General features: G+C 44.6%; 1 protein-coding gene across 1 annotated transcript in view; it reads right to left on the bottom strand.

The window, feature by feature from the left end:
- AGPAT3 (1-acylglycerol-3-phosphate O-acyltransferase 3) overlaps positions 1 to 7,740 on the bottom strand; it is a 90,372-nt gene extending 82,632 nt beyond the window's left edge. Inside the window, exons 1-2 of the mRNA XM_009283018.1 lie at positions 7,679 to 7,740; positions 6,402 to 6,473 (exon numbers count right to left, since the gene is read on the bottom strand). The gene's annotated coding sequence lies outside the window, so the exon portion shown is untranslated. The remainder of the gene's footprint in view (positions 1 to 6,401; positions 6,474 to 7,678) is intronic.
- Between the last annotated feature and the right edge of the window lie 5,037 nt (positions 7,741 to 12,777).

Below are 12,777 nucleotides of genomic sequence, written 5' to 3'. Positions count from 1 at the left end.
AAAAAAAAGAGAGGGGGGGGAAGGGAAGGCTTGATAATGTGTGTTTAATTGCAAGTTAACTTTCTCCCTAGATGGTAAAACTGGTTTCATGGCAAACCTCTCTCAATGTCTTATAGAATCATACTGACATTAACAAGAACAGCTTCAGGAAATTACTTCTTTCCACCATCCTACTACTGTACCCATCATCTCTTAGAAACAGACCCCCTAAAAACTAAATGCTTCCCTAACAATAATTGGAAATTATTGACTCTGAAAGTGCTTTCAGAAAAAGAAGTCTTCACTCATAGTAGGAAAAACTAGGAGAATGTCAATAAACAATCAGAAGTGTTTCCCCCCCAATGCATAACTGAACTGTGAGCCTTCTTGCCATAGCTGTTACAGGTGGCATAAGTAGACTGAAAAGAGAGGGACCGCAATTATTAACGAAATGGAAATTAGGAGGATATGACAGAGCAAATAGCAGTCATTGTGTTGACTGTAAATCCTTTTGCAAGGCATCCATTATAAGCCAGACTACTGACCTAGATGGACCAACGACAGAGTCTCTCCCTTTTCAAGACAGAAATTAGACTTCTGCAGCAAACAAAGCATTTAATTTTCCACTGCAACTTGCAACCAAACCCTTCAGTTTTGAGCTTCTCTTTGTAAGACAGCGAACAGATAAGCAAGAATGAAGTGGATGAATGTATCTGTGGCCTCATAACTCTGCAAAGTCCTCTGTTCACTCATCGAGAGAGAACTTGAACACCAGCAGAAGACCAGTTACATCTAACTCTGTCCATCGCCTTCTACGGAGCCAGGACTCTGATGGATAAACATCCTCCAGCAGGTTCAGCTGTGGCAGCCTAAAACATTACTGCCCCCTCTTGTCCATCCCAGCCTTCTGCTAGGGATCACTGCTTCATAGCTGGAACACCTTCATAGCCTGCACCTTAGTTGCTCCAATTCACAACTCAATGTGTTAGTTTAAACCTCTGATGAAGGTGGGTTCTTGCCATGACTCTCTTTTATTATTATTTTTTTAAAGGCAGCAAACTCCACCAGGATTTCCCAGATGTGAACTGCTGGGGCTGAAGCACCTGCACATGGTCCTTTCTGCAGTGCCAATGGCTGGTAACATCTGGAGGAGCAAGCAATGTCCGAGATCATTGCAGCAAGACTTGGTAGACAATCCTGGTCCAATTTGAAGAGGTTGAATTGTTCTTGGTTAAAGAGGTTATAAGGCTTCCGATACTTGAGACCAGAAACAGGGTAAGTCCTCAGCAAGTTAACTCAGATGTCTGTATAGCACTATAGCGCTTAGTTGGAAAGCTTTCATCTCACTCCTAGCTTCAAGTGTGACATACAGGAAAGGAAACCATGGCCATATGAAATGACGTAAGCTGGGAAAGCCACAGTTGCCCTAAACAACTAGGGCAGAACATCTTTGAACCGAGTTAAGTGTGCCCTGTCCTGGGCAATGTTACACCAGTTACAGTCCAGACAGGTTTACTCCCAAGAAATCTAATAATTTATCTGCAATTTCTTAGAGACTAGGTACCTCTGAGGTTTTGCCATGACTTAATTCCGACTAAAGGCCTAGATAAAAAAAAACCAGCATAAAAGAGGAAGTGTAAGAGGGGAATTTGAGTAGGCTCAGGCAAGGTTTCTGTATTTCCTTGTGTTTGGGAGTGCTTGGGTTTTAGTTGGGTTTATTAATGAAATTTAAATTGTGAATAAATCTTGAATGTTGATGCAAGCTCATCTGTGCTTTATAAAAGAATTGCCTAAATTGACTTCTGGGAAGAAGTAGGCTCTAAAAGAGAACCTAAATTATTTTTGTAAATGGCTATTTAATTGTAAACATAAGTTTTTCCTACCACAATATGTCTGTCATGTTCAGAGTAATTCCAGTTCTTTTTTTTTCTTTTAAACACTGCAATATTCTTTTGTTCAGCATATGCCCATTATAGAAAATGTCTATGGCAATAGCAGAACACAGTTCTGCCTAACACAAAGCTACATAAAAAACTGCCTTCACAGAAACAAGGATAGTTAGGTGCTGTATTCAGCACCTAAATATTATAGAGAGACCACTCTGCCGTGGAGTGTGGAAAACATACAGAGGAATGATCTGTAGGGTAAGGGATAAGCTTAATTTCCTAATTTCCTTCCTTCTTTCACTTTTCAAGTCTTAAAAAAAACCCAAAACAGTTGCAAACACGCTCTGCTGATTTCCTTTGGCTGACCTTTATAGCAGCACGTTCCTTTCACTACAGTGCTCCTCCACCGCCTTCATTTTGTGCCCTGCCCCAAACCCTGGGGCTGAGGGTCCCCACACTGCATTCAGGGGGGAGCCTCCATCGCGCAGCTTTTCTCTCCCATTGCTCTGATGTCTTCTTTGGTGTGCAACAGATTTATAGGTAACTTTCAGAGCTGTAGGTCTTTAAATGGCCTTCATCGGGGGGGTGGGGGTGGGAAATCCCAAAACACAATTCTTCACCCACTAATGAGAAGCAATTGATCATTAATTCTCATGCTCTGATCTTCCACAAGCAGACTTTCCAGGTACTCCAAATTAATCATTTTCTTATGAATTCACAGATAAAGTTAATAGGAAGGAGTTACCTCATGGGATTTGAGAATTGCAGCAAGTCTTTAGCAGAAATACCTTTCCTTAACAGGCCTTGAATTTGTAAGGTTCCAAACCAAAAACGTGTATATGAAGTGTTGGTCACATCAGGATTAAAACTCCCAGCAACCTGTGTGTGCCCAGCACGCCAGACTCACGTCATTTCCTCGAGCTCACCCATACACACCCCTTCCCTGTCCACATTAAGTCCCTTTTAGCAAGAGACTGCCACCAGGGTCATGAGTCAAGCAGGCTTGGCTAAAAATATTCTCCAGCACTGTCCCTCATCTGCCTCGCTGTTGTCCACCTTTGCCTTAATGCTGGACATCCTTCAAGCTTCCAAGTTGTTTGCAAAGCGCCTACGGCTATCAGTGCTAGCACCAGCAAACCCCAGGAGACAGCCACATCCTAGCACTGGGCACACATCCTAGCACTGGGCACAAACCTGCATGGCAGCTACTTGCAGCTGAGGGATCCTCCTCAGTAGTTATTTTACTCCCCCTGGTTAGACTAAACTAACTATGCGTATTTCTGTTTATTCACTATTCATAATTCAAATACAAGTGAAATTAAAAGGATCTAGAACGGCAATCTAGTTAAGAACTTTAATGAATGTGAATAGCATTTTAGAAATAAAGTCTATTATAAAGCACTTGAACTAATTAAAAGTTCACTCCCTGCCTAAAGCCCTTAGCATTCTGCATTAAGTAAAAGCCTTTTAAAGAAAGCTTTAAAATTCTGAACTGCTGCAGCTAAGATCTGAACAGGCAATGGTGAAACTAGCGTATCTCATTCAGTAGCATAAACAAGGAAAGAACAGTTAAATACATCTACATCCTGAGGGGGAAAAAAAAAATAATCTTGTTATGGGTGAAGCCATTTTGCAGTGAACAAGGTGATAATTTGGGATGCATCAGCTCTTCAGGATCTCAAAAAAATTATAGATGTTCCACACACTCCTTTCCAAGCAACAGTAGCCAACAATAAGATAATAAAAATAAATAAACAAAAAAAAATTCTTCAGAGCTGACTGCCGAGGCAAAGAAGGCCTAGCTTATCTTCTCCGGAGAACCTGTGCACTGGACCTTTGAACTAATGTCTTTTTTCCCTTGTTTACACAAGGAAAGTTTTTTAATAACATCTTAACAGCATATCTAATTAATCAGAAATATACATAAATAATAGATTCTCAGAAGCCTGATGAAGCTTGAGATAATTGTAACCTAAAATAATAATGTAATTCCTAAGAGGATGCGTTATCTTTACATTGTCCTAGCTTGGTCTTGGTCAAACACAGCAAGAGAGTAAATTGCTACATTAGAGGTTAAAAGCAGAGGAAAAAACCCAAGTCAAATAGAAGAGCACGCAGCTGAGGAGACAGAAAATACTTGTGATCAAAGGGTGACACAGCATGGGTGTTTTATTAATCTTGCAGGAGTCCAGCCAATAACCCTGCCAAGGGGTTGTCCACGCTCCTCCCCATGGCTGGGGCTGCTCCACCTGTAACAGGCAGAGAAAACCTCACCAGACCGCTCTTGCTCATGCCAGCCCTGGGGCTGGCATGGGTGGCAGCAGGGCCCCAGCTCACCCCTGGCCAGCGTGACTGAAGCAGGTGCCAGCTATTTTTATGTCTAAACTGCAATTCAGATCTGACCTGTTATTAAGTTCAAAGGGAGAAGCGGCCGCAGCAACGCCACCGGGAAGGCAACGCGATGTGCTCCCAGCTCATCGGTGGAGATCGGGAGGCTACAGCTGGAAGGGGGCATGCGGTCATGGCTCTGAAACGCCTGGTGGGCTGCAGGAATGGTCTGCTTCACCTGCTGTAGGCCAGTGGCTGCCCAATGCTGTACAACCTGTGAGATGCCAAAAAGCCCTGACCCCTTCCTCCCCATGCATCACACAACCCATTTCTGGCAGCACCAGACTGTGGGTAGCACACGCTTGCTTGGGCTGATCTCAATGTTTCTAGGTACCAAAATGTGTGCATAGTTTGTAAATAAAGGGGTGTGGCACCAAATTATTAAATTTTGAAGTTCTACATGACAGGGAACTGAAGTAATAGTTGAATCTTAAACTGATTTAAACACGCTAACTGATTCACCAGTTCATTCTCGCAACACAGATCTCAAAGGACTACTCAGAATGTAATGAGTGGCTAACTATGCGCAAGGAATCGTGTCCGCAGCAGATCATCTGCAAATTGAGAATTACTTCAAAATCCCTTTCAAGTAAATCATTCTCCTGCTACGAAAATCTCAGCTTCTAAGATTAGAGATCTTTTGGAAAATTATTCATTCCCTCATCTCACACTTAAAAGGATGCCAGAGTTACTATATCCTGGACTGTAACTGAAGCCATACAGTGCAAGCAGCTTTCCTATCAAGGGACCATCTTTTCAGTGAGATCCATTATATATATATCTTAGGGTTTGATTGAGGTATTTAGTATCTTTTTTTTTTTTCATAAACACAAGAGCTGAGCAGTCTTCTAATCTCTGAGATTGCAAATGCCCAGCTTCTACAGCTGCAGTAATTAAACCAACTTCTCATGCCATTACCCACATCGTCTCTTCCTCAGCATCTGCTCTATTCCCACATTGCACTCTTAAATCAAACCAAGATAAGCTATTTTCTAAGATCAGCTGACTTGTCTCTCCCTCAAAATCACTGCAGCCAAAATGATTCTGAGCAGATATGAAGCATCTTGCTAAATATCCAAAAGGTCTCTTTTAAAGAAAAAAAAGTAGACGTCAATGCAAGTGGATATTTTTAGCACCTGAGTTGTTCTATATTTATTCCTTTATATCTATCTAAAAAACCCCATGATCTCTGATGAAGCATTACCAGAAAAAAAAGTCTACTGGAAAGTCTGCTTTATGAATCTTAGCTACATGAGCACTGCAACAAGTACGTCCCGCCACCCATTCAACCATACAAGTCTAAGGGTTAGGAGCGTACACAGAATAATGTTTCCTTGGTTTCAAAGAGATGCTTAAAAAAAAACCAACAACAACCAACAAACAAATAAACCAGCCCAGAAGGCAAACTCCTGAGCATAATCTTTTTGTCATTCTGCTTAGATGCAACACTTGAGCCTCATGCTTAAAAACTTCCACCTTGAAGTATTTCTAATTGTCTAACCCCCAAAAAAACTCAAGACACCTTGTGGGTTAGCTGTTAAAAACAAAACAAAGCCACCACCCCCAACTCCAGGACACACCATACTTCAACAAAACCTCAGGTCAGCAGCAACAGCAGCGGCTCAGGTCGTATCAATATTCAGGCAATAAAAGACTACTTATCTCTTCCTTATTCTGTTTCCTTATAGCTGTTACCTTCTTGCCCCGAAGACCCCTGCCCTGTTACCTCCAACATGTTTACACTACCCCAACAGCCTTGTGCCTTTGATCTTATGCAAATTATTGGAGGATTTATTTTCAAGGGCAGGATACAGGTTATCAAAGGTGTGGGTTATTTGTGCAGGAAGAGATACCTCAGATAGACAGGAAAAGCACAATTGTGTCAAGGAAGCTTCTCCTAGTTGTAGTAAACTTTCATTAAAAGAGAAAGAGAAAATAAAGTAATTTAAGAGAGGGTCTTACATCCACAAAAACTGGAAGGTAACTTGTATTTTGAAGCTAACTATTTTAATTTCCTGCTCTAGAAAGATACCTGTTACCTACCCACAGTTATTTTAGATTTTTGAGTTATGCTAGATCTCTTAATGTACTCATGAAAATAGCAAAAGGGCAGGGGGGCAGATGGGAAGATACTGGTAAAATACTTACCTCTATATAAACTTGAAACTCCTCTCTCCTCCGACCTTGAAGGACTCTGTCTTCCTTCCAGATACTCCCTACCTAGAAGACAGACATGTCTCATCACTCAGCCATACCCTCCAAGTATTTTTCCAACCGGCATTACCTACACATTGACAGCTCTCCGATCCCAGGGTAAACAACAGGCAGGTGAGGGACTCCAGAGTACAAAACTATACCAGAAACATCTCGGCACACACACTGATATCAAATGAGTAAGTTTGGTCAGTGGCAGGTTATTACTACTTTCATACAGTGCAAATCACCTCAGTCTGCAACTTGCCACAAGGTAAAAGTATGGCTTTTCAAAAAAAATACAGGCCTTTCCAAGTTAAAAATATATGTGCCTCAATTACCTTAATCTCAGACTGACCTTTGTATATTTGTCTTTGAAGACCTTGCACTGCACTATTGCACTATGGAAGGCAGCGAGACTTCAGGTTAATTTTACGCAATTTTAAAACAAGCCGCTCTGAAGGCTTTTAACTGAGCAAACCCACCTAACCCTCCTATCCAGTTTTGAACTATTTTTTTTTCCCTTCTGATTAAAATGTTTCCCATCCAGCTGTGGTTTCAGTTCAGTCTTCTGTAAACAACTAAAGACAAGGAAATAGCTAGCTTGAATTCAAGAATCCTCTCCTCTTAGCCACATAAAATTCACAAAAAATGGAAATTCTCTCACTGTTGCCAGAGCCTCCCCTGCTATCAAAAAATAGTTTATCATTGTAAATTACCCCAAAGCAAGGCAACAGAAATATCCAAAGCCTTTGAAAGACAGAAACCAAATGCTGCATACCCTCTCTGGTTACTAAAAACAATACAAAAATCACATACTCTAACAGAAACAAAGTTAGGGTTTGCTTAAGATAGGTACATCTGTGGAGAAGGAACAGCATATCCAATTTATTCTTATTTCCTGGATTAAAAGCCATTAAGCTCACGTGACAATTTTTTTTAGAAAATTTGTCTACCTTTTGTGAATTGGATAATCCCTTTTTCAAAATGGATTAAATTCCAGAATAAGCATGTCAAGAAAAGTTTGTCCAGAAACATGCATTGTGAATGAACTGGGTTTTGCCTCTGGCAGTCTTCCCTTCTGCTATATTATTTAATGCCCAGATTAAGCTGTTTTGTGGCTTCTTTTTGTTAGTACTCGGGTGTCAAACTGACCACATATAACCTGTGCACTGAAAGGCCAATATGCAGCTAGGTATAATCCATTTGTAATTACAGAGTCACTCACATACCCTTCTCAGCACTAGAGCTGTCTGATGTGCTTCTCTGAGCAGACACAGGCAGACATCCTGCAGATAAGAGCTGGTTCCTTAACATGGGCCGTGAACACAAGACTACAAGGACACATCCAAACAACCAACTTGGGAGGTCACTCCCAGGACAGCCATGCTGCAATCAAGAGCACATGAGCTACAAAAATAGCTTCTTTCAGAGTAATTAAGACTCCAGCACAAACTCCAGCACCTGCCCCTACTATGGAAAAAGCAACAAGGGAAGTCCAGCAAGAGCACTACTGAGTACTAGCCATAGCCAGCATCAAAGCCACCAGGGAAGCCGCAGACTCAATTGATCTAAAATAGCACATTAATCCACAGCACCAGCCTGCTTTTGAAGGGAATGTCCTATTGCTTCTGCGACTTGGACCACAGAATGATTTTGGTGTGCACAAGCCAGATTCCCTTTGGATGAAACCAGATCAGAAGATCCACCTACAGCGTCACAAGCATCCAAAGCAATGGGCAGGCTGCACATCTGCAAAGCTCTCCAGCACATCCCAAGCAGTAGGAGACTCTTCAACTGTCACAAATTTATGCAATACCTGGAATACCTCATGCTAAACAAAGGGTTAAGCAGCGCCCTTTGCACTTCTGTAAGTAACGTATTTTTGTATTTGATGTTAACCACCAGCTCTCAATTCTTTGTGATCCACTTTGCCTTCCATTGAGGCCTCTCTTGCCTCAGTGCCATTTCTCTTTCGTCAGTGCCATTTCTCTTTCCTCAATACCTGCCCTGCCTTCTGTTGCCTTCCTCACCATTGCTGAATGCCACCACTTCTTTCAGCTTTATTTTGTATTGTACTGCCTCCAAATGTCCTTTCCTATGGCAAAATCAACCTCCTTCAGGCTCACAGAAGACCCAGCATGGTGGCACCTGGAGCTGCGTGGAAACAACACCGCTCATCAAGCAATGCTGAAAGGGGGATGAGGCTTCTCCAGTGGCAAGAGGAGGCTAACCAACCAAGGAGCAAGACTGCTGACTTGCAACTGCAAGAGGACTGGTGATGGGTGTCACAAAGATCAAGGGGATGAAGGTTGCCTTCTTAAAGGCCACAGAACATGGGGGCAATATGGCAGGCATACCCTTGCTACAGACATCTTCAAACAGATCTTTGAGCACATCATCAACCCTACCCCCTACCACAGGATGTGCATGTGCTGGGGCCAGGGTCATCACACAGGAAATACTGTAAGACAGCACAGCCTCTATGCTTCCTGTTCCCAGACCTTACAGGTAACTCCTATGAGGGAACATCGATGTTCAGGGAACGGACACTTCCCTTTGTCCATTCTCCCCCACGGCCAACACCAGCAACCTCCTGCATTAACACCTCTGATTCCAACCCAGTTAAGTGCATTGCTTTTCTATACTTGGTGCTAGGAAAGAAGGATGTGTGCACATGAGTCTTCAAGCTGAATTACAGAGCGCTGATCTTGGGCCTGCAGAGAACCAAACAAACATCAGCAGTCTGACTGGGAAGGCTGTCATGCCTTTAAAAGCAATTCCACAAGGGCAGAAGATTGCTGTTGCTTCATGGCAAGCAGCTAAACTAGAAAGCATCTCTCCACTCCTTGCCCTGTACAAGAGCGTCTCTCAATCCTGCTGACCAAGCACACCTGCACGCAGCATATTCTGCTAACACAGCCTGCAAAGGCCCTGACTATGGCCCCCTCCTTCCCCAGCGTAGTGGCACAACCCCAGAAGCACACAGGCCTAGGTCACACCTTGATCCAGGTGGGCTGTTGTCTGGCATAGAGCAGATTCACAACAGTTACTGATGGGATGCCCTCAAAGGCCACCAGATATTCCCAACTAGATCTCCGCAGCATATTCTGCTAACACAGCCTGCAAAGGCCCTGACTATGGCCCCCTCCTTCCCCAGCGTAGTGGCACAACCCCAGAAGCACACAGGCCTAGGTCACACCTTGATCCAGGTGGGCTGTTGTCTGGCATAGAGCAGATTCACAACAGTTACTGATGGGATGCCCTCAAAGGCCACCAGATATTCCCAACTAGATCTCCCTTCAGCACAGACCAGCAAAAAAAAAACAGCTAAACTAGAAAGCATCTCTCCACTCCTTGCCCTGTACAAGAGCGTCTCTCAATCCTGCTGACCAAGCACACCTGCACGCAGCATATTCTGCTAACACAGCCTGCAAAGGCCCTGACTATGGCCCCCTCCTTCCCCAGCGTAGTGGCACAACCCCAGAAGCACACAGGCCTAGGTCACACCTTGATCCAGGTGGGCTGTTGTCTGGCATAGAGCAGATTCACAACAGTTACTGATGGGATGCCCTCAAAGGCCACCAGATATTCCCAACTAGATCTCCCTTCAGCACAGACCAGCCAAAAAAAAAAAAAACCCACCAAACCAAAAAACAAACTCCGAGGGATCAAAATTTTTGGAGGAGCCCTTTTCCTTCCTTTTCGCTCTCTGCCTCTCCCCTTCCCCCTGCTCCCCCCGCGCTTCTCTGCCTTCCCCTGCTGCAAATTTGAGCAGGTCGCAGGACAGATTCTTGCACTACAGCACTGGCCATAGCAAAGAGGTAACTACCATGCATGGTAGGATATCCTATTCGGAGGTCAACTTCATGTGTCCCTTACAGGAGGAGCAAAAATGGGTCTATCAGTTTATACTGCCTTCCATCTCCTTCCGCTGCTCCCACTAAGCTGCAGAAATTTGTCTTTACAAACCCGGGGAAACTAGTCAGAGCCCTGCATTATATCAATACAGCAAGGACCAAACAGTTTGTTTTTCTCTCCTCCATAAGGTCCTCTGATGTAGAGGAGGTCTTAGGCGCAAAGACAGCCCCTCTTCACCAACCCCAGGCATCTTATCCTGAAGTTTCTGCAGGCAGGGGGCAATGTATGCAGTAGCAGGCCAACCCACTGTAGCACCTCTGGTCTGAAGGGGTACTTAAGAGGGGAGAAGGAGAGAAGAGAGGAGGGAGACCCTGGGCTGGCACAGGGAGTTACAGCAGGCCCCACAAAGGGTTTTGGTTCAGCTCAACGCCAGATGGGCAGATAGCCTGGCGAGGTGGCAGCTCCTGCAAAGTCCTTCATCTCCATCCAGAGTCCCCACCTCATAATCACAGACACCAGCAGGTACAGCAGTGCAAGAGCAAGGGGAAGGCTGTCAGCCCCAGTGACAGCTGACACATCCCCCCACAATCCACAGAGCTTCTACCTAAGTACTTAAGTTGGGCCAAGAAGACACAGCATAACGACAGTCATCGCTATATGGAGCCTGTTAAGACTTCTATTATCACAACTCTAGAAGAGGTCTCTGCCCTTCTAGTTAATGTTAATAAAAATAATCCTGGCCTAATCCCCCAAAGGCACACTTGGGATATGGGACACCTGTATGGTTTGTCATATTCCTTGACTATCCTCATCCTAAAAACTCTTAGGTACCACTGCCTTCCCTCACCAACCCTTGAGGTGGCAGCAGCTAATACAGATCTTGCCAAACTTGACTACCCTTCCCCACCCCAGCAAAGCAAAGAGACACTGCCCCTCAAGCCCACTCCCCTTCCTCTGAATGGCAAACCATTCTGTCAGATGAGGTTTTCTCAAAGGCTCACAGGCACAAACCTGGACATGAGGAAGTCCCAAAGGGTTGGGGGCCCAGCAAAAATGCTGTCAAGACTAATCAAAAGGGAGAAAAAGGGATGATTGATTTGAGCACCACCAGGAACAGAGTGCGCACACGTGTGCTTGCACAGGCATGCAAACGAGGAGGGCAGGTTAAGAAGACCCAGAGTAGCATTGGGAATCTCTTACTTTTTATTCAGCACAGACATGTTCACACACTAATAAGTCATGGCACATAATTTCGTTCCCCCATTCCACTCTGTCTGCTCCCAGCCACTGATCACGGTGGTCTTCCTCTGTGATAAGCGTGCTAAGATGAGTGTCATGCTGGGTGCTCCAACTTTTTGAAGCAGATGTAGGAGGCTAAAATTACAGTCTCAGAAAAGGGTCACCCACATCCTCAGTGTCCACAGCAGCCACCTGTGATTCAGAGGCCACTGGAAATATTCATGTCTCACCTTTTGTGCAGGCAGAACCAGGCAGCACGTTCCACCTCAGTAAGGCAAGATATGAGGCCATGGCCCGTAAATACCCTTCCATGGTCCAAAGCTGGCAGGACTGCCAAAGGGCTGCCCCCACTGTTTACCTACTGGCGGGCCTGGGCCAGACACCAGGCTGGAATCAATACTGCTCACACTGCCTGGGGATCCACAGAGGGCAAAGGCCCAGGTTATCTTGTTGATAACTCCCAGTACATGGAGGTAAAAGGTTTGGAAGATAGCCTTGGAAACCTTGATCATAACTACACCCAGACTGGAATTGCTCACCCCACATCAGCTCACCACTAGTGGTAGGAACTGAGGGTCATGAGACTTTACATATGACAGTCACTCTTTTGCGCAAGGTCTAGGCTGCTAAAATTTCATTCGGTGACAGCAGAGATGTTGTACCATCTGATGGCAGAAGGCCTTGACTGTGCCTCTTCACACACAAAAGCTCTGTGCCCACTGCTGGTCATTTCATTGTCTCAAGATCAATAGCATCCTACTGAACCAAGCTTCTCCATTAGGGCCAGAGAAAAAGCAGCTGCAAAACTTCAGAGGAAGCTCTTACTTCTGCCTTCTTCCCCAAACAACAGGATGTCCAGGAAGGTGAGAGTCTGGTCTTTTGGGTGTGCTCCTGGAGCAGCTGATGGTGAAAAACACCCATCTCCCCTGACATCACTGATCTCAAGAGTCAAGAGGGGATCCAGGCAGCAGGTTGCATAGGTCACTCCAGCGAGCCGGAAGAGAAATAAAGTTTGTTCCCACAAGAGGCTTACACAGACACTACTGACAGGGCAGTGACATGCTAGCATCATCCCTGCTAAACAGGGAAGAGGACAATTTGACATTTCCTGAAGCAACAGTCCAAAGAGCAGAGGTTAGTGGGACAGCTTTCCTTCAGAGAGCTCTGCAGCACACACAGAGGGAGGACAGTCAGTCCAGGGAGGAGGCTAACTCAAATTCAAAGAACATTA

The sequence above is a fragment of the Aptenodytes forsteri genome, unplaced genomic scaffold (genome assembly GCF_000699145.1).
Source record: "Aptenodytes forsteri isolate BGI_AS27 unplaced genomic scaffold, ASM69914v1 Scaffold2, whole genome shotgun sequence".
In the NCBI taxonomy this organism is placed as follows: domain Eukaryota; kingdom Metazoa; phylum Chordata; class Aves; order Sphenisciformes; family Spheniscidae; genus Aptenodytes; species Aptenodytes forsteri.
Note: the sequence above shows the minus strand (reverse complement) of the source record. Positions and strands in the feature narration are given on the sequence as shown.